The sequence below is a fragment of the Fundulus heteroclitus genome, unplaced genomic scaffold (genome assembly GCF_011125445.2).
Source record: "Fundulus heteroclitus isolate FHET01 unplaced genomic scaffold, MU-UCD_Fhet_4.1 scaffold_52, whole genome shotgun sequence".
Taxonomy (NCBI): Eukaryota; Metazoa; Chordata; class Actinopteri; order Cyprinodontiformes; family Fundulidae; genus Fundulus; species Fundulus heteroclitus.
In genome coordinates this window covers 486,883-508,128 of record NW_023396945.1, presented here as the reverse complement: position 1 = coordinate 508,128, position 21,246 = coordinate 486,883, and the positions used below count along the sequence as shown (strand labels likewise).

At 42.0% G+C, this 21,246-nt stretch overlaps 1 protein-coding gene and 3 non-coding genes across 5 annotated transcripts in view; 3 read left to right on the top strand and 1 right to left on the bottom strand.

The window, feature by feature from the left end:
* Positions 1–7,807, bottom strand: part of plxnb2b (plexin b2b) — a 167,425-nt gene extending 159,618 nt beyond the window's left edge. The window contains exon 1 of one of the 2 annotated variants that reach the window (XM_012864140.3): positions 7,135–7,807. The gene's annotated coding sequence lies outside the window, so the exon portion shown is untranslated. Of the gene's footprint in view, positions 1–7,065; positions 7,083–7,134 lie in introns of those variants that run through there. The other variant, XM_036132505.1, reaches the window with a different exon arrangement.
* Positions 7,808–17,924: 10,117 nt separating this feature from the next.
* LOC118560940 lies at positions 17,925–18,065 on the top strand. Its single transcript, XR_004929701.1, has one exon. It is a non-coding gene; the product is annotated as a U4 spliceosomal RNA (small nuclear RNA).
* Positions 18,066–18,626: 561 nt separating this feature from the next.
* On the top strand, positions 18,627–18,767 carry LOC118560941. The gene has a single exon (XR_004929702.1). It is a non-coding gene; the product is annotated as a U4 spliceosomal RNA (small nuclear RNA).
* Positions 18,768–19,491: 724 nt separating this feature from the next.
* On the top strand, positions 19,492–19,632 carry LOC118560942. Its single transcript, XR_004929703.1, has one exon. It is a non-coding gene; the product is annotated as a U4 spliceosomal RNA (small nuclear RNA).
* The last annotated feature ends 1,614 nt before the right edge of the window (positions 19,633–21,246 follow it).

Here is a 21,246-nt window from a genome sequence, read left to right as displayed (position 1 = left end):
ATTACACCAGATAAAGCAACCAACTATCCTCTGAAGTGTTTTAATAGGTAGGGTTTTGATAGTGAATCGTGCTAGGCCTAATTATAAAAGCAAGAGATGAATTACCTTTCAGCTCTCGTCTTTTTCTGAAATTGGAAAAGGAAGTAAACCAAAGGAATGCCCATATAGGGAAACAAGGTGACCTGAACAGTGATCCATTTGCTGAGGAGTTCTCAGAAACCTATCTGTGGCAGCAGGCAAAAGGCCTTACCGGGTGTGAAATGCTGCCTGTGGCCTGAGTTGGTGGGCTGGATGACATGCCTCCAGTAAACAGGCACCATCAAAAGCCAGTATCTCTTTCAGCCAAAGGAAAGTGGCTCAGAGGAGGCGGACTGAGGCGAATGTTTGTTTACTGTTTCTATCGCTGGGTTCCACTCTCCGCTGCTGGCGTCAGTCCATAATGCTGTTTACAAAGAGCCCCGACAGCCATGACGATGAACGATGCGCCAATCGACTGGATCGGAATCGGACGATATTCCCTTTGTTTTATCCCTGCTCTGTTCACCAAACGAAAGCTCTAATCCTGGAAAATAAGAATTATTTTACTATTTAACAAATCAAACCTAAAAATTCCCATTATATTAGGTCAACAAACATTACAGCAACATCATGGAGTTTGATTCGTAGGCCCTACAGCTTTTTTGGGGGGGGGGGTGATGCTTAAATATTTCAGCTTAAATGTCAGTAATTAAACAAAATAACATGAATAATTACAAAAAAGCCTTTTCCCAATGTTTTCATTTGTTTAAGTAAAAAGCTTTCCAAACTAACCTGGGTCACATTTGAAAAAAGATTTGCCCCTGAACGTAATAACCGGTCTTCCCATCTTTGGCGGCAACCAATGCCGTCAATCATTTGCGGTAACCTCCATCTCCGAGGAGGAATTTTGACCCACTCTTCAATCGGAGAGCGTTTAAATATGAACAGTCAGCGCATCGCATTGAAGTACAGACTTTGACTAGGCCAGCACCTTATCATTTTCTTTTGAGCCATTCAGAGGTGGGCATGCTAATCATTTTTCTGCTGCTTATCCCAAGTGTGCTTAAACATGAGGTCACAAACTGATGGCCAGATGTTCTCCTCCAGGATTTTCTGTAGACAGCAGGATTCACGGATCCATCAGTTAAAGAAAGGTGTCCTGCTTGGTCTTGAAGCAGCTCCACATCATGACACTACCACCAACATGTTCACTATTGCTATGATGTTCTTTTTCTGAAATGCGGTGTTAGTTTTATGTCAGACGTAACAGGAAACACACCTTCCAGAAACTTCCACCTTTGTCTCATCAGTCCACTGAAAATGTTCCCAAAAGGATTTGGGCATCATTAAGATGACATGAGACAGACCTTTGTGTTCATTTTGGTCAGCAGTGGCTTTGGTTGTGAAACTCACCCATTGATGCAGTTTATGTGCAGTCTATTTCTTCCTGATGAAGAATTTCATGGCATTTGAGGGAAAAGAACAACTGAGGCAGGTGTGGTCTGCGGTGCTTTAGATGTAACTCCTTTGCTGCCTCTTTGATGAGTCGTCAAAGCACACTTGGAGTAATTTTGGTAGCCTGATCATTCTTTGGTAGATTCACCACTGTTCAATGTTTTCTCCATTAGTGGATAATGGTTCTCACTGTGGTTCACTGGAGTCCCAAAGTCTTTAAAATGGGGTTTTAACCCAGTCTAGACAGACAGATGCCGGTGATTGTCTGCTTTTCTTGAATTGCTTTAGATAAGGGCATGATGTGTTGCTTTTGGAGCTATTTTTAAAACTACTTCCTGTTGCCAGACAGCTGAATTAAGGAGTTTACAGCTCTGGTTGTAATCCGGCTTGTGTGTGGCTAGATAAATAAATGTTTCCACATAGGGCCAAGATGATTTGGATAGCTTTTTTTCCCCTTAATAAATTAAATCATCATTTAAAAAAATTGCTTTTTGTATTTATTAAAACGTTATCTTTGTCCGACATGGGAATATTTTCTGAAACACTCAAGTATGATAAAAAAAAAAAAAACAAGCAAGAAATTGGTCAGAGTGCAAAACCATTTCCACACAATCTTGGAATTTCTTCATTTTCAGGCTTGGATTTAGAACTGCTACACCCATCAAAGAAGCTGTCTCTGTTGCTGGTAGCACATTCTGTTCAATACTTTCTTAGAGAAAAAGAAAAGCAGGATCTGTCAAGCCCAAGATTAGCAGGTCAGACTTTAAAGAAAAGCAGAAATCTCTATCAGCCCAGAACTGCCTGATTGGAGGGTCTCTAATGAAGATAACGTTCTCATAACCACACCAACCACATGACTGTGTTCCGTCTTTCCTTTTAAAGATTTTGAAAATGTTTTTTGAGCTGTGGTGTACATCCTGCCCCACGTCTCTTCAACTAAGCAATTAAGACAGCCGTCATCCCAGGTGATTCAACTAGCTTTTTCAGAAAGGTATTTGCAAGATTCATCATGTTTCTCTTATTCATGTTCCAAGAGATGAAGGCGGGGGTGTCTACAGCTCAAAGACAGAAGAGGGGGAAGAGGAGGGGAGGGGTGAGGAGCAGCAGGAGAAACCAGCATGAGTCGGCAGCTATGATGGGTTGACTGGGTGGTGCGTTGCTGGTGGACATGGGGATAAAACACAGTTTGAATCGTCAAAGTGCCAAGGTTGTTCTAGCAGTTAAAGTAAAGCGTGCCAAGTTGTGATTGACCCTCAAGCTTAAAAGCCTACAGGACCTTAAGGTGAACGTCATCTGCTGATGTTTGAGGTTGCAAACATTTGCCAGGCTCTTCTGTCACAGAGCCAATTTCACAGCCCGGTGCTGGGGGACTTAAGATGAGAATTAACATAATCACAACTCCTAGGTCTGCCATACATCTGCTTTGTTTACTGCTCTGAAGCGTGTGAGAGGACAGCGGAAGTGTTGAGTGGAAAGGGTAGCGAGCGTTTTGGCGTGTGAAGCGCAGACAACGCATCGGACCGAGAGGGCGGGGCAAAAAAGACGATGAACCGCTGCAAGGGACGACTCAGAGCAGGCCCTGCATTTCCAAGGGCAAGGGTGGCGGCTGTAACACCCAGCTGAGATAAGATCAGAAATCTACCTCTGCGTGTCGTCCCCTTCATCGCCGGATAATCCTCAGACGAGAAAAGACGGGTCTATCTCCAATTTAAAGGAAACCTTAATTCCCCCCGTCTTTCAGCAGCCTGATGCCAGGCTGACACACCCTTCAAACATCTGCCCCAGAAAGCTGTGTGTACATAAGGAAAGCAAAAGGAACAAGGTATGTCAATAGCTAATTTGCACCAGACCCATTTTACGGTAAGTACATTCATAAAGTCTGATCTACAGAGGAAAATCTGTCAAACTATATCAGAAAGATCTAAAAAGGTAAAGTGACGCAGTAATAATTTAGAGTATACAGATTAGAAAGGACTAAAAAGAGCTGCTTATCTTGCAACTAAAAAAAAATAAAAACCACTGACTGAACAATAATTTAAATACTTGTCATGTCTCTGCTTGTCCGGGGCTTTGTTCCCTCCTGTGTGCTGCGGACAGGAGGGATGGGATTGCTTGTTGTTTATGAGGATTAAGGTTTTATTTTCTAAATGAAAATGGCAGGAGTCGGTAATCCCAGGCAACGGAAACAAAAGACACCATGGATGAGTATGAATTCATCTGACCTGAAAAATACTCTCATACCCTAAAATGTGTCACATGCATTCAGGAGACTTGGTTTACACTCAGTGAGGAAAATAAAATAAAAAAAAAAAAACGACATGATGAATTTAAACTAACCTGCTTAAGGCAAGAACTGAAAAAATGTGAAGAACAGATAGCATCCAAGCAGCCTTTGCTGTACAGTAAAGAACATACCGCAGGTCTTCAGCAGGCCAAATGCTGCTGAAGTGCCAAATAATAACCGCAGTCTTAAACAGCTCTTTTAGGGTTTTTTTGTGATTATACCAACAGAGTCAATTAGCAGTTAATTGGATGGAAAGCAATGCATGGTTTTCAAACTAATTCACAAATGAAACTGACACAGCCTGGTGATCAGCTACGGTACCCTGACAAGCCGAACAAGGACAGCATTAATCAGAGAAGCAGTCAGGAGGTCCATGGTAACTCTGGAGGAGCTGCAGAGATCCACAGCTCAGGCAGGACAACTATACTACTTGTGCTCTCCACAAATCTGTTTTTTTTTTTTTAAAGATTGGTAACACCGAATATGTGAGAACACTGAAAAATTGCTCTTCGCTGACCTTATACATCCAGTCTGACTGGCCGCGAGATATTTAGCAAAGAGGAATGGACACACGCTCTAGAGGAGCAAATCTGGTAACAGCATCCCTCAAAGGACCGGCAAAAGGTAGTTCTACTGAATGATGAAACGGAGGAGCTGAACACACTAAACATTTTCGTTTGTAAAAAAAAAAAAAAAAAAAGTGAAACCAAGCCTCATTTTACTCAGCTTCACCAACACGACTTAAAAATGTATTTCCAGATCTGGCAGCCTTTTACCCAAAGGGAGGCTGAGAATTTAGAACGATTTATTTTCCCCGTCTCTCTTGCACTATAAGGCCGTGAGTCTGTGCTCGGCTTTGGGAATAGTTTTGCAGACTCCTGGAACCCCTTACATGACTTGAATGAGAAACGTCTCCCGTTCTCCCCTGTCCTGAAAAGAGCATCTATGATGAAGCAGTGTGGTACGCCTGTCTTCTTCACCCTTGTGGGGAGCAGAAGAAAACATTTATCACACTCCCCTCTGCACAGATAAGGTGTCTCTATTTATTCAGAGCAGAAGAGATAAACACTGAATGAAGCATTGTGGGGCAGGGAGAGACAGAAAGACACACTAAACGGAGGACGGAGGGGGGGGGTTACTTTTTAAACTCCTTGTGTGCATCTCTTCTCTGTGTGACCAGATGGCATCTCTCCCGGTGCAGAGAAGACACTGGAAGCTGACCCCCTGCTCGATCCCCCCCCCCCCCCCCCCCTTCAAGCCGCCAGCAGCCACCTTTCCGGCTTTCACACGCCCCCTTCCTGCGCTAATCCAATCCCACCGTGAGCCCGTTTGCATGAAGTTATTTAATTGGAATCGTCTCCAGGAGGTCGATTATTCTGTGTACAGTAGGTACGTCTACAGGAACCGGGGTGTAGATAACAAACAAACAAAAAAAACAAAAAAAACGTTGATTTAAACAGGGCAACAAGGCAGTACAGTGGGTTTTTTCCCCCCCTTGAGTACCGCACCAGGGACTGAGAGATACAGACTGGCAAGAACAGCATTTGAGATTCAACGGGGACATCAATAGTGCCTCTGTTTCCTTGTACTCCACAAGCGAGACAAGATAGAGGGGATACAGTGCGAGGAGGAGAAGGAAAAAAAAAAAAAAAAACAGGAAGAAACCAAACATGAGGCATGGCTCTCTACTACATCTGTGCTCACGGACGCTGATGTACGACCGGGCTGTCCAGAGGTGAGGAGCGCGGCTCACGTGCCCATTTCTCACTGAAATTGCAGATGCGCGGGGACAGACGGCCCCTTGTGAGGTGACTGGGCAGACACGGTGGCTGTAGTGCATCTGACGCGGGATGAATGGTTTCGGGGGAATCACATGTCTTCTGGGACCCTTATTCCCTCTCCTTGTACTATCAATCAGCTGTTTGAGTCAGTGGAACAAGTTTTCGCCCAGGCAGTCATGAGTGCAACTGTGAAGCGCTGCAACGACACAGCTCATTACTTGCTCACGAAAGGACTTAAAAAAAATAATAACATAAACATATAGGTATGCCGCAGTGTTACTGGCATGTTACATGGTCAGGATGGTGTCCTGGTTGTAAACAAGGCATGCTTGTTTTCAAAGTTAGCTTTGTTTTTATTTTTTTCCTTCTCCAGGAAACCCACTACAGCCGATAGAACTTGAGCCTTGAAGGGATCGTTTTTGCCCCGTTGTCGTTTCACCCTGACAGTTTTTGTCTTTTCACCTGCTTGGAGAACCGACGATCTCTGGCAAATCTCTATAATCTGCACATAATCTACAGCAAAAAATAAATAAAAAAAAAAACTGTACTTGTTTGACTCTGATGAATGGAGGTCATTTTGGTTTGATCAGGGGTCCTAATCTCATATTTCATAAAGATTTACGGTCTAACAAAAAGGGATTAGAAGCACAATCAGTGACCTGATCAAAGACCTCCCTGAGGTGAACAGCAGGTTGACAGGAAAGCAATTTCTCATAATGTTCTTTGGGCTTCCTCTATTCCAGATCCTCAACTAATGAATCCAAACAACATTCACAGAACTTAACTTCCCCCTCCAGGTCCTCCCTGCAGACGCTTGGTCGATGTCCTCATGGGAGCTATTGGTACCTTGAACCTTTGTGGTCAGCAGCTTCTGATCAGATGCCTGGATTATACCCTTTCAATGTGTGTGTGTTTTTTTTATCACCAACTATTTGACTTTTAAACCCTTTGCCACAGCTGTCTGTCCTCATATCGAAACAGTCATTTGGTCTGGCCTTACAGCTGACACACACTGGCTTTGATAAAAATGGAAAGATCCCAGCAGACCCTCAATAAATAACTTGCTTTTACAACTTTGCCAGAGCTATCGTTTGCTGGCGTGACTGGGATAAACTCTGGGAACTGACAGCTGAGGAAAAACAAGGGTCAAATTACATTGCTGGAATGCATATAAATTATGGTAATGATAGTCCAGAAGAAATGGTGGGAATGTTTCCTTCTTGTTGATCGGTAGTAAATTAAAATCTTCGGGAACTATACATATTGAAATTTGAGCACTTTTAATCAAGCTTTTTTTTCTGTAGCCAATAAAAACAAACGGATACGCCATGGTGGAGAACATGGGCACGAAATGGGTTTGTTCGCTGGTACGAAACAGCAAAGGGGGGGCGAGCCCGAAGGCACTACGGAGACAGCACTAACACGGAGTAAACGGGTTATTTCAGTGTTTCTAGTAACAACCTTCCTGGGTTTTCTTTCCTCCGTAACGCTAACGGGCATTAAATGTGTGTCAACGCTCTCACTTACCACAGACATTCACACAAAGTCATCGGGTGATGAAACCAAAAGCGCTGACGAGCTTTCCCGGGAACTCACCTTGAAAGGTGAAGGAGCGGACTAGTTCCTCAAACAGTCCCAACAGTCAAACCGAAGAATCCCTTTTGACGAAATTTGCCGACTTTTACTTCTTTGTAAAGAAAAAAAAAGCGTCCGCGGGGAAGTTCACATCTCGGTCTCGCCTCCAGTGGGTAGCTCTCGGGGAAAAGGCACTATTCCGCTGTGCAAAAAAAAAAAAAAGGGGGGCGAAACAAACCCTGGGTTTTCGGTGTTTGACCCGAAGAGTCGCTGCTGTTGGGAGACGGCGCGGTCAACTCCTCAAGTCTCCGGTCGGAAGATGAGGACTTTCTCCACGCCCAGGTGCAGAGTCACATGGTAATTTCCAGGTATGCGCGCGCGTGCCTCATCTCCAGGACAGCCGCGGGGCACCGTTGGCGGCAACACACCTGTGGGACGCGTTTCTCTCACGCGCTCGCCCTGAACCTCATCGCGTTCTGGAGACCCGGAGGTCTGCGTAGGAGCTACACACAAAGGAGGGGGGGAGAGCGAGGAGGGAGAGCCGAGCAGGGAGAAGCGCGCGCTGACTGAAGGAGAACAGACGACGCCGACAACGGAACGGGAAGGAAGCATTCCTCTCCGCTCCGCTCCACGCTCAGGGCTGAACCGCTGTGTGCGGAGGCAACAAGGAGCAGCCTGCACGCTGTCTTGCCTATTCGCAGAGATACACACACACACACACACACACACACACACAAAACGCGAAATACTTTCGCGCATGGGGAAAGGGAGCGGTATTCGGAGGCAGGAAGGCAAGCCCCGCGCCGTGGCTCCCGGAGTGCTGCCCCGGATTCAACTCTCCGTGGGGGCGTTTCCAGGTCCCTTCAAGCAAGATAGCCTCATATTGATTATGAGAAATGGTGATTTATACTTGACCCCCGTAATTGAGCGTTGCATAATTATTTCAAGTCAATACGAACACTTTTATGAAGTATTGAGCAAATAAACAAAATTACAAAAGACATCCAAGACGTTAGATATTTGGTCTGACACGTTTTAACTAGTATTTGGGAGACCATCTTAAGCTCTTGTGTTTTGGACAGCCCTTGTTTCAGCAAAATTCTGTACCCACCACAAACTGAACTTTGACCCTTTATACTGTCTTTAGTACAGTGAGTGGGCAAGATCAATTTACAAACATGGTGGGTTTCATTTGTAGCCTTTTGACCAGAGGCTAACCCATATTCAAGCCTTTCAGACGTCTGGAAAAGATTCATTTTGGCTTTTGAGAATAGTGACAAATATCAGTATTTCTCGAGTCCTTCCCTTTTAAATGTTTAGCTCTTTGTGATTCTTGCATCTGTTCCATTACAAATGGGCTTGGTTATGTGCATTCGTTTAATCCAGGACTATCATGAAATGTCCAGCTCAACAGTGGTTGGCTCCAGTTTAAAGAAGGGTCTTAACTTCCTTGTAGTGTGTGCCTCAAGCAGCAGGTTATACGCTCTATATTAACGTTAAGCAGTCATTGTGCGTATACTCAATACAACTCAGATCATTTCTCCAGCGCAAACAAATGGAATCTCACACCACTTTGCAAGACGTCTTGACTGCCAGAACATTGCTTATTAAGTACCTCTTTCATTACACCACTTTGTTCCCCATTCACAAAGTCTCTAACAAAGATTTATTTAAAATGTGGAAATTTGTCATTCTTCCCAAAGTCAAGATTAATTTGCAGATTAATATTGATTTTTACCCATTATAACGTTTGATTGATGTCTGTAGCCTACATAGATTTATGTATAATAGTAAATCTTTTCAATTAGCAGTGCAAGTAAACACAGGAGTTTGTATGAACATAAAGCTAGAGGATAATTGAAATTCAACCCTCATCCCTATAATTATTCTACTTTTCCATGCTCATGTCAAAAAGTAAAATGCAAAAAAAAGAAGGTTAATGGGTTTATTAGACCCTATTCCCGAAGTTCCAATTGTTTTGTTTTCTACATTTAACTCAAATTCATCTTTTTTTTTGCCTGCCGATGGAGCTCTTTTTTCTTCTGAATGATGCTCAAGTGAACCAAAATATATTTGATACCATGGTATTCCATACTAACATATGTAAATTGTGAATAAACTGATAATTATTAGACACAACAATGACTTTTTTTGTTGTCCTTGTATTATAATATACTCATTGGATTGTCTATAAACAGATTAAAAACTCCCCTTCAGGTCCTTGTTCTACTACCCACTTGCAAGCTTGAGGACATGACCTCAGCCATTTCACTAAAGATGCTTACAGCATTTAATAAATAGCATCGAAAAAATACACTCCAGAGACAATGTTTGCCTGTCCAAAAACAATCTCATGGTACTCAGGATAATCAACAGTCATCACCGTGGACAGCTTCTGGTCTGTACTGCTTTGGATGAATGTAAACCAGTTGCCTGTGGAGGCTGTTATAACAGCAAGCGAAGACATAATGGTTGTCACATGGTCATCGTGTCTGAATCATCCAGCAAGTTCCCATTTTGTTGTTGTGGCAGCAACAGAAGCCTCGCCGTCAGCTCGCTTTAAAACAAACTGACAGTAATTGGAAATTAGCTGTCACTATAAACTATGCACACATGTTGTATTTTAGGTGACTGGATGTAATGATGTTAATTGCACTTTTCTTGGTACATAAACAGGAAAAGCGTACACACACACCACTCCTGTTCCAAATAAATCAGTTCTGATTGATGCAGTTCTGGGTTCTCGGGGAGACGGTTTTGGTTTAAAAATACTTTTCCAAACCAACCCCTCTTCATTCATTTACGTTCCCTCGTAGCCCCGTTTGCCTGTGTCCTCACAAGAGAAGGATTAGCAGTGTGAATAACGCAAATTATTTGTGCGTGCTCTGTACCTTGGCTGCTGAATCGTTAATCAGAAGAAGTAGCTATAATTTTGGGTCTCTTGGGTTTTTTTTTTTTAAAGCTGTGAACACTTAACAGGCTTTGAATAAGCCATATGTTCACATCAGTTTTATTCAGGTTTTTCACAGATTTGTGGCAAATTCATGCTGCAAAGAACAAAAAGTAGGATTAAAACTGTGTGGGGGGTTGTATTTTGTTTTGAGAGGTGCTACAGCTTAAAACCAAGGCTCTTTGGTCCAAGCACTAATGGTGGTACTTGGTAACCTCATAGTCATATACAAACCTCAGAGTGATGCAAACCACTTACAAGGGTAAAAAAAAACAGAGCTAAAATGCAATCAAGACAAGTAAGTACTTGTTAAGGCACAATGATGTTTGTTTTAAACAGAAACTGCAAAAACACACAGGGGAATAGCCTGAGAGAACTCCCTGCATACATTAATGCTGACAGTAAAGCAGGGACTTGTGCTGGGGGCTCCTGACTAACTCATCTCTTTTTTTCAAATATAGATTTGGGAATGACACCAAACTTTAATTTAACCGCATTCTACTTGCAAGTAGGAAAACCGGGGTGACACGTTAGTGTCTGAGCTTGGTGACAAGCTCACTGCTGATAGCAATGCTAACTGATGACAGTAAACTTTGCATATTACGTACTAAAGAAAACATGTTCACCAATAGAAGTTGTACACTACCATTTGTGGGACAGGATAGATGAGATGCAAACCATACACAATACAAATAAACAGTTTAGCTAGCGTCATATTTCACATAAACACATTCATGTTTATGTTTAATATGTAACTTCTTCTTTTGGAATGTCCAAATTCAGGCAAATTCCTGTTTAAGATTTCAACTTAGAACTTGGCACTTCTGACTTCTGAGTGAGAACTGAATATTAGGCATATTCTTTCTATCTAAAAAAAAAAAAAAAAAAAAAAAAGAACAGAGCAAACTGAAAAATTCAAAGTTGTGTTGCAGGTTTCAAATATCTGCCAGTATGGTGGTACTACCGTATATAATAATTGTGTTACAGTCCATGTAGGAATATATACATAATTTTCCCTGATTAGAGATTTTTATTTTTTTCACATAATTGTAAACAGTGGCACTGCGTTTTCAAACTCTAATGTGTCTCAGTGCAGAGCGCAGTGTCGGATTTTTGAGTGATTTATGGGCATGCGAACGAGCATAAAAAGCTGGAGAACCAGTGGGATACGCTAATTGCTGGGTTCATTGACAAGTTCCATAGAGAATAATGGCTTTTCTTGAATTCAGACACCAACAGAAGTTGTGTGTTACAAAGATTAATTTTTGATTTGTTTTTTTTGCGATCAAGCCTTTGGCAGTTTATTACTATAGATATTTTATGAATTGCATGTGCAGCGGCCATATTGGATTTTGATTTGGGGGGCCGATCAGAAACCATCAACTTTCTAATTTAGAATTTTAACTTCAAGGGACGTTCCTGTCCAGGGTTTTACCTTGGGAGATAAGAAAAATGTCATTTCCACGTAAAAATAGAAACCATACTTAAACTCCTTCCTTCCACCTAACATACTGTGGCAATGCCCACAGTATGTTAAGAACTGTCTTAAAGCGCTGTCCAGGGTTATAGGAAGGATTTTCCTGATTAGAGTATTTTTCTCATAATATTAAACACTTGGCTCTGCCAGCGTTCCAACTGTGACACGTCCCAGTGCATGGCTCAGTGTCAGATTTTTGAGTGATTTATTTAGCATGCAAAACGAGCCTGTCTGCTGAAGTGAGGGAGAAGTGCTTCCTTTGCCCGGTGGGACCTGGAGCGAACGCCGGAGACTGCGTGGGTTTTGACTCAGTCCCTTACTGCTGACACAGGCACCGACTTGGCAGGGATTCACAGAGCAAGATGGGAAGATGGCCTTCACAGGTCTTCACGCTGACTGATGAGATCAAGAAGAAAGTAGGCCAAGCCAGACAAGTGTCAGGCAAACAGACAGCCAGCGACAGAGTGAGAGAGACAAACACCCTCCTATCACGCACGGAGCCCGGAGAGTGGAAAGTGGCGGCACACAGCCGGGTTGTTTTGGGTCTGAGTTCAATATGTCCAAATCTGTTTGTCCAGAGAGTAATGAGACTGCTGAGTCTCGGGACATGTTAGCCCAGGGGATCCGGGCAGTAAAGAAAGGCCAGGTTGAGGCTCTTCGAATGCACTGGAGCGGAACAGAGTTTTACTTTGCTCTGTTAGATATCCTGATGACATTTTGATCAATGCGTTTACACCTGCCTGCAGCCTCCCTTTATATGTTGCTTGAATAGTGATGATCTGTTATTATGCTGGCGTCAAGCATTATTCATACAATGTCCCTCAGCTGGCCCAGACTCTAAAATATTTGACTATCAACACATTATATGACCTCATTTATGATGCAGTATTCCAGGTGTCCATGATGATGTAGTGTCCATAACACATTCAAGGTTCACAGTTCAGTGTTTGACATAAGGACAGACTGCCCTCTACTGGCCACATCCAGTGTTGCTCTTTAAGCACCAGTTCAATATATCCAGTCCTCCTTGTTCGGTCTTTTATGTCTGTTTGTTTATATGCTCTACATGTAAAAAAAAAAAAGTGAACGACTAGATGCTTTTAGAACAGTATTTTAATGTTTACACAATGTGAGATAAATTGTACTTTTTGGACACATCTTTTTTGATGAAAGAAAAGTACACATTCATGCAAACTTGCAAACATGTATCAGCTAATGATTGAAGGAAATATTTTCCATAAACCCTACAACATGAACAAATTGCAGCGATTTCTACATTTAATGCATTATCCTAATTTTTTTGTAAAGCAACAAAATACCACTAAAGGACCATATACGATGTACAGAGTGTGGCAAACACGTTTGTTCACATGCAAACGAGGAGTAGTACTTCACACAAATGTGTCTACAGTGGAAGCAGGGAAGCAGCCGAGAGGTCCATGGTTACTCTGGAGGAGCTGCAACGATCCACAACTCAGGTGGGAGAATCTTGAGAACAGCATATGTTTTAGTCATCCACGCCACAAATCTGATCTTTGTGGGTAAGGGACAAGAAAAAAGCCATTGAAAAAAAAACTGCCATAAAATGTCTTGCAAACAGGCATTTAGGAGAGACAGCAAGGTGCCGTACTCGGATTGCACCAAAATGTAACATTACTGACGACCCTTACTGAGGATGGTGGTGGCAGAATCATGCTGTGGGGAATGTTTTCTTTAGCAGGGTCAGGGAAGCTGGTCAGGGTAGAGTTAAAGGGTCAACAGCCTTAAACATACGGCCAGAGCTGCAATAGAATGGTTTAAATCACAGCATAGTCATGTGTTAGAATGGCCCAATCAAATCCCAGACTGTGAATCTGTGACAGGACTTGAAACTTTATGTTGGCACATGATCTCTAACCAATCTGACCTAGCTTGAACTATTTAGAAAAAAAATTTCCATCTCTTGCCATCCAAATCTGGTAGAGACATTCCCCGAAAGACTTGCCATTGTAACTGCAGCAAAGGGTAATGTTACAAATCAACCACACAGTGGCGATGAACATAAATGCCCGCCACACTTTTCAGTTTATTTTTTTGTATTTTTTTAAGTTTCATCACTTTATATCCCTTTACTTCCATTTCACATTATTGTTCTACTTTGTGTTGACTCGTCACAAATATCCAGTAAAATACTCAGGTTTGTGGCTGCAAAACGAAAAAAAGTTCAAACGAGTGACATCATATATGTGTAAGTGCATTATCAGGCATGCCAGTTTGTCGGGTCAAACTGAAATCTGCTAGATATGCATTCGTGGCAGATCATGAAATGCAAGGTCAACAGATGGAACAGTTCACAGACACGGGAAGTTTTTGTGGGGGGGTGCTGATAAGAGCGTGAAGGCAGACTGACGAGCGAGGGGGTTTTTTTCAACGCAGAGACGACTTCCTAACCGAGTGGAGAGCACCTCCAGCAGGAAGACTTCGAAGTTATTTGAGAGGTAGGAGGATGGAGGGATGGATGGATGGATGGATGGATGGATGTGAGTGTAACCTAGCGGTGGAGCGTGTGCAGCGCTCACATCCTTGGCAAAGCCGCGTGTGGAACGGGGGACATCAGGTTTGGCATGAAACGGACAGACAGGCTTATGGTGTCACTCCGACTCAGTCTGGGAAAAACCGCAAGCTGGGAATAGCAGGGTGGCAGCAGTGTGTGGGTTGTTGTGAACAGTCTGCAAGTGCTGGACAGAAAGAGCAACATTTGAATGAGTAGAATGACGTCTGAAGATATATCATAATGAACAGGGAGTCATGTAAGCCAAGCGGTGAATTCTCTGCATCAATAAGACGCAGAAAGCGTGGTTTTTGGACATAAGGTTTAGGCAGCAATCAGACGGCACGCTGAGCCATGTTCCTTCTCCCTCTCATATCAGATGTTCCCCTCGCACTCCCTCGGCTGTCACTTCACCCAAGAAAAATGTCATTGTTTCTCTCCCCCCCCCTCCGTTCTTAACACAATCTAATCACAGTTTTGCCATCTCCAGGTGGCCCCGGCCCAGAGAGACAAAGAGACATTTAACACGGCTAAACGTCTTTAACGCAGGCCCTGGTCTGATGCAGACCAGATCCTAAAATCACCCTCTTCGTGTCCAGCTAAAAGCACAAACACACCCGCTTCCACTCACGTGCTCTCAGAAGCGTGCAGCATCCCTTTTCCGGCCGCTGATTGGAGATAAGAAAGAGATGGCGTCTCCTTGATAAAGGCCTGTCGGTGTGTGATCACAGGAAAAAGCTGCCCTGTGTAGATCAGGACAGCCAGATCTTTGGATTTAACTGATGTCTTTTTTTGTTGTTGTTGTTGTTGCGGAGCCCAAACAGAAAGCCTACTTATGAGCTTTTAAATTTTTGGACTAGAAGAAGACTAGAGTGTGTACTGCTGGTTTTATCAGCTTCCTTTATTTTTTGATTGTTCATGGGGGGAAAATGGCGCTCTGCGTGTTAAAGTCTGCAGGCTCTCCGCTGAGCCCCTTTTGGATGGCGCGGTACCCACCAGCCTGTGCCGAATGGCGGAAACAGCTACGCCATCTGCTCAGCTCTATTTTCATCGCTCGGCGTGCCATCAGGAAAAGCCGCAGGCTAGAGGAACTTGAGTTACTCCTGCAAAAAGTCCTGACTGTTCAACAGGTCAATTTGAAGCTTTGTAGAACAGCACGGCCAAAGGGAAAGGCCCAGGTGATCGCAAAAACCTGCACAGAGCTGATAAAAAAAAGGAAATTCAGTATTGAGAAAAAAGCAGGTATGTTTCTAGGACAATCAGAGTAGATTATTACCATCAAGGCAGTTCAATGAACATAGCCTAACTATACCCTGAGATGTGCTTTTTTTGGGTTGGATAAAAGGCCGATGCTATGAATTAAACTTTCCTCGTGTAACCTGCTCCTTGGGTTGAGAAGCGATAAATTTGTGTATTCCAGGCCGAGGATGAAACAGAAGCTGGCAGGATTCATTTGAGATTACTCGGCGCAAACATAGCGTAATCCCCTTATCTGCGTACTTACCTGTTCCTGACAGCGATCCCAGCCTACCTCTATGAGCCTCATCGGCCTGACATTCTGGCACGGGCAAATCCCCGTCTAATGTGTCAGCTCAGGCGGCTTTAACACCTGGCACAGCGGCGCTTATCTGCCGAGCAGCCAAAGGCACCCGCGTTATGCCGCTGAAGCGACATAACGAGTGAACGGGCTTCTAATGTCCACACGGTCAAATTCTTTCACTTGAGCCGAACAGGCCACCAAGAGCGAAGGTCAGTCCGTTGCTTTGGGCTCGGGACGGGGTCGCAGTGGGCCTACATGCGCTAGGATGCGTTCAGCCACAGTCAGCGTGTCTATCATCGGCATGAATGGCGTGTTCGTTTGGATCCGTTAATAACTGGCTGGAACTGTTGGCAACGGACTGATAATACGACTGAAATGTCTGTAAACGTCTTCATTTATTGCAGAATTTCTCTAATCCACAGAGATTTGAAATCATAAAATCAGGCTCAAATGTTTACCAACAGCCGCACTCAGATAAACATCTCTTAGCAAAATGTAGAGAAACTACATACATTTTGTAGCTATCAACAGGATCCTGGCTCAGTTCTGGCTGAATGTTTGATCAGAACTGGTAGAGTAGTGCTGACCTGGCATTTAAACATTCACTTGTGTAATGCTAGCTGGGTTTATCAATTCCAAAACCAGCTCTGATGTATATTTTGGATTTTTGTCCTGTTTGAAAACTCAGTGATGTCCAAATTTCCGTTGTCCAGCTTGTGACAGGATGTTAAGTTGTTATTCTGACCTCGTTGTGTAAACTGAGCTTGAATTGGCTGGTTTTGGGCTTTTGGGCCGCCGTCCTCCAAGTCATGTTGGTGTTAAACCGGCTTCGTGGCGCCGGTGTTTTCAACATATTCCACTTTATGACAGACGTAACTCTTCATCGTGTCTCCAGAAGATTGCAATGAATTCCCTTTCATCTGAGGCTGATAGTTGGCAGTCGGAAACGATGAGACAATTACTCAAAACGCATCGAAACTGGGTTTGGGGTGTTGAATGCGGGCTAACGTTTAGATTCTGAGATGGCCTCCGAAATGGAGCAACCTCAACCACTTGATGATGACAAGCTGGCTCTGTTCAATGACACTAAACAATTAAATAAATTCTTCAATTTTTTGATAAAAGGGGCAAATTAGCCATCCCAAATTAGGCCGGGATATAATTGAGGGATGCAAAAAGCTTATGGACAAGATGAGGTTTGCTAAAAAACATTAACTCAGTATTAGTGGGTGTGAGTACTTATTTGAAGATAAGTGTGTAGCTGAGGCCCTGTATGGATTAAAGACATTCAAAATAAACTGATAAAATATTTGTAGTGGAAAAACATTGAAACAGTTGGTAAAAACAAAAACAATGGTTAATACCAGAAACAGTAAAATCAGCTCCCAAAAGGCCTGGCTACGATTTTAAATGTTGCATACATTTTTTTTTTTTACTTTTTTTTTTTTAACTGAAACTTAAAAGTAGCCTGTCTGCTTCCAGATAAGGAACTGTGCAGAATGTGAACTTAAATTCTACGAAATCATTAGGTTTAAAACAACAACAACACAAACAAAAAGAACAGTAAACAGAAAGGCATTTAAACCCAATTAAAATAGAAGTAATAAACGCGAGAAACAACGTTAATTAGTCGACTTCCGGTTGAACCGTTTTTTTTCTACATCAATACTCGGGGTCAGCAGCAGTGCTGCGTCATCATAAGCACTGACTCGATAAAATCACATTAGGAGCCTTAATTGAGTTATTTTTCGTGTTTGGGGATTTTTTTTTCTTATTACATATCAACATTCCATTGACTGACAGCCAGTCGGACAACGAGCGAAAGGTGAGAAAGTGTTTAATTATCATGCTAGGGATGAAGCCAGGCCAACTTTGCTCTTGTCTATGCTGCCATCTCGTGGCGAGTCACCAACACTGTGTTTTCAATGCCACGTGCACGTGAGGAGACCATTTCAACGCTTTTCAAGCAAAAATACATAACTAAGCCGTTTTAAACCCGTGTGCTTCTTCTTAAGCCAAATGTAAGATCATCTGCGTTTTGATGGTAATTGTCCACGTAAACCTGAACCACAGTGACAGTAACGTTAGATAGATTTGGAAGAACCCAGAATGCATTGCGCGAAAGTGGGCGATTTGAAGAACGTCTAATGTTAAAAAACAACAAAGTCAGTGACGTTTTCTGTGCTAGACTTCTTTAATACTCCACGTTCTGATGAGAGCAATTAGATACGCGAGTGATTTTAACCGAGGATGAAACCATGAGTGAAAGTGGTATATAGAATGATCACTTCCCTTCCGCTTCTGATTTCTCGTCAGCTTTGCGCAGTGGCAGTATCGTAGCCTATGAGGTTTATCCGAGGCGCGATTATTGCTAGTTGAAAACTTTACCCAATACCCCGCCTTGACGACTTGAAATATAGTCGGCAATGGCAATTTTTGACGGTCTCTACGGAGGCTGATTTACTTGTTGAATGATAAAACATTGAAACATCCAACTTGACTGATCTTACTTTAAGAGTAATTTCTCAGTATAATTAATGGAATGTAGGCTGCGTTTGCTTCGACACAGTGACACAACATCGAAACTTACGACCTCATCTATTGAGCAATGCTTGATTATAAATAGTATGTGACGTCATCGCCATTTAAATCAATGGCTTTCATTGTGCGAGGAGTGTTTTTCGGATTATTTCATTCGTATAATTGATGCTATGCTGCATATGATCTATGCTTATTCTTATGTGTGTAAACAAAGCGGCCCATTTTACCCTAACCCTACATAATGAAACAAAAATGTTTTTTTTTCTTTTCCTTGTCCTTCCTGTTTGTTTTTCTGTTTGTTTTTCTGTTTCTGAGATGAATCTTTGATACCGGTTTCAGGGAAATAATTTCTTATACCTGTAATTACAACTATCAATTTAGGCCAGTGGAGTTTGTTGAAACCCACCAACTGTGAAACCGTGACCCAGAGTGTACGAGCCCAGACATAAGATTCTTCCTGTTTGTATGTCTAGTTAGCTTTGCGCAGTGGCAGTATCGTAGCCTATGAGGTTTATCCGAGGCGCGATTATTGCTAGTTGAAAACTTTACCCAATACCCCGCCATGACGACTTGAAATATAGTCGGCAATGGCAATTTTTGACGGTCTCTAGGGAGACTGATGTTGTTGTTGAATGTTAAATTAGACGCGAGTGCAATACAAAACATCACATAAAGTAGATTAATAGAATCAGATATTCCCAAAGTGACGTCACATTCCGCTGTCGGTAAATGAAAGTCTATCACGTAGATACTCAAATACGGCGCGGTAGGGGTACATCAATCTTATTGTTATCGTGAGAACTAGTCGAGAATATCAATTTCTGTGTTAGATTATATGGGTTTGATTATTTAAGAGTATGTCGAGAAACAGAAGCCGGAACTACCTCGGTTCGACCCCGAGTCTGTCGAACGTTAAACGATGATGAACAGGACGTGACGTCATAGACGAGACCAAACTCGAATGCAGGCTTTTATTGAATGAAAAAGGTTGTTTTTCAGTTGATTATCATGTTTTATTCGTATAACTGATACAATGCTGCATGCTATGTATGCTTATTCTTATGTGTGTAAACAAAGCGGCCCTTTTTTTCTTTTACCTTAACCCACATAAAACTGAAACGAAAATGTTTACACATTTCCGTCCTGTCTGATCTCTGTTAGCGTGTTGGTATCTATAGAGATGAATCTTTGATACCAGTTTCAGGAAAATTATTTCTTATATCTGTAATTGCAGCTAACAACTTAGGCCAGTTGAGTTTGTTGAAACTCACCATCTGTAAAACCGTGACCCAGAGTGTACGAGCCCAGGCATAACCCCCTCTATGTTGTAATAACCAATCAGCTTTGCGCAGTGGCAGTATCGTAGCCTATGAGGTTTATCCGAGGCGCGATTATTGCTAGTTGAAAACTTTACCCAATACCCCGCTATGACGACTTGAAATATAGTCGGCAATGGCAATTTTTGACGGTCTCTAAGGAGACTGATTATTTTGTGAAAAATAAAATTATAATAATTAGAAGTGCGTGGACCTTTCATCCTCTCGAAATAATGCATTTATTAACATGGTTATGTAACAAATTGGACGTATAGCATCCGTGTCTTAGCATTGTTAGGAATAGTGAGCTTAATAAACGAAACCCAGTGTTTAACTAATGTTATTATAATGAATGTTTCACATATTAATGTAGCATAAACAATGAAGTTTTATATATATATATATATATATATATATATATATATATATATATATATATATATATATATATATTACTTCAGATAACTTAATTTTTTTTTTTTTTTCAAGAATGTGCCATATAGTAACACAACAAATAAACAAATCGATTTCTTTGCGTCTATATTTTCATAAGATTAAGAAATGTCAACACTACAATATCTGTGTAGTTCTTTACTGCGAGCTGTTCATTCAGGCTGCTTGGCGTTGCAGCGAAAACAGAGCGATGAGCATGCGCTTTGTATGCGCATACTAGTCACCTTCTAAATCTGTATTTAGTTGCCTCAATAAGTCTATTTTAATTTCAACTGAACCAAGTGGTGACTGCAGCGTGCGCAGAGCAAGTTATTTGAAAAAAAAAAACCGAATAGCTGCTCTCACTAACTGAGGCTTTGTGACTTATTCAAAGTTCCAAATATAAGAATTAATTTGAAACAGCTATGTGGAAGCGTGATAATATGGACTGCGGCCAGCACTAGAGGTTGCGGTATAAAATGAAAGCAATGGGTGAGTGTGGGCTGTCTTTTCACAGCAGTGATTGCAGGTGTTCAATGTAACCACGTGGGGGCGATGAAGAATCACGCTTTACCTAAGTATGAATTATAGTGTGACGATCAGAAATAATGTCAGAGACTTTGCTTTCTTTTAATGTAAGAGCTTGAATCCAAGATGTATTTGAAAAGTAAAACATGTACACAAGTGGAGGAAAAGTTAACTGATTATTATTGTTTTACGTTGCAATCTTTCTTTTTTTTTCCTTCCAGATTCAAGCATCAAGAATGTTTATTCCCATTATGTGTTACCATAATAACCTTTTTGATGAGACACACATCAGTTGATGAAATCTCGAAACAAGGAAACATCTGTTTTAAAAATGTAGATTAGTATACATTGAAATGAATTGTATACATGCGGTTTAACATATAAAAAGATTGCATATGGACTGTGTAAGGGAAAGTGAGAAAGGAATGAAGTATATTGGTGGATAATAGTTGTGTAAAAGATTTGCTTTGGAAAGCAAGAAATATCATGGTTTTTAAGAAATATAAAGTGCCTAAGAGTACAGTAATTAAAAGTGTGGTTTATTTGGTTAAGACTATACGTTGAAGGATATTTTTTGTAAAAAAAATGTCCCCCATTTTGTTGACTTGAATGGGAACAGAACGTATATATTGTATTGTATTTGTTTTATATCTATATGGTTTTGTCTGTGTAAATTGAAAAAGAACCAATAAAAACTCCTTTGAAAATTCCTTCCATCCATCCTCTTCCTCTTATCCGGGGTTGGGTCACGGGGGTAGCAGCTTCAGTAGGGAGGCCCAGACGTCCCTCTCCCCGGCCACTTGGGCCAGCTCCTCCGGG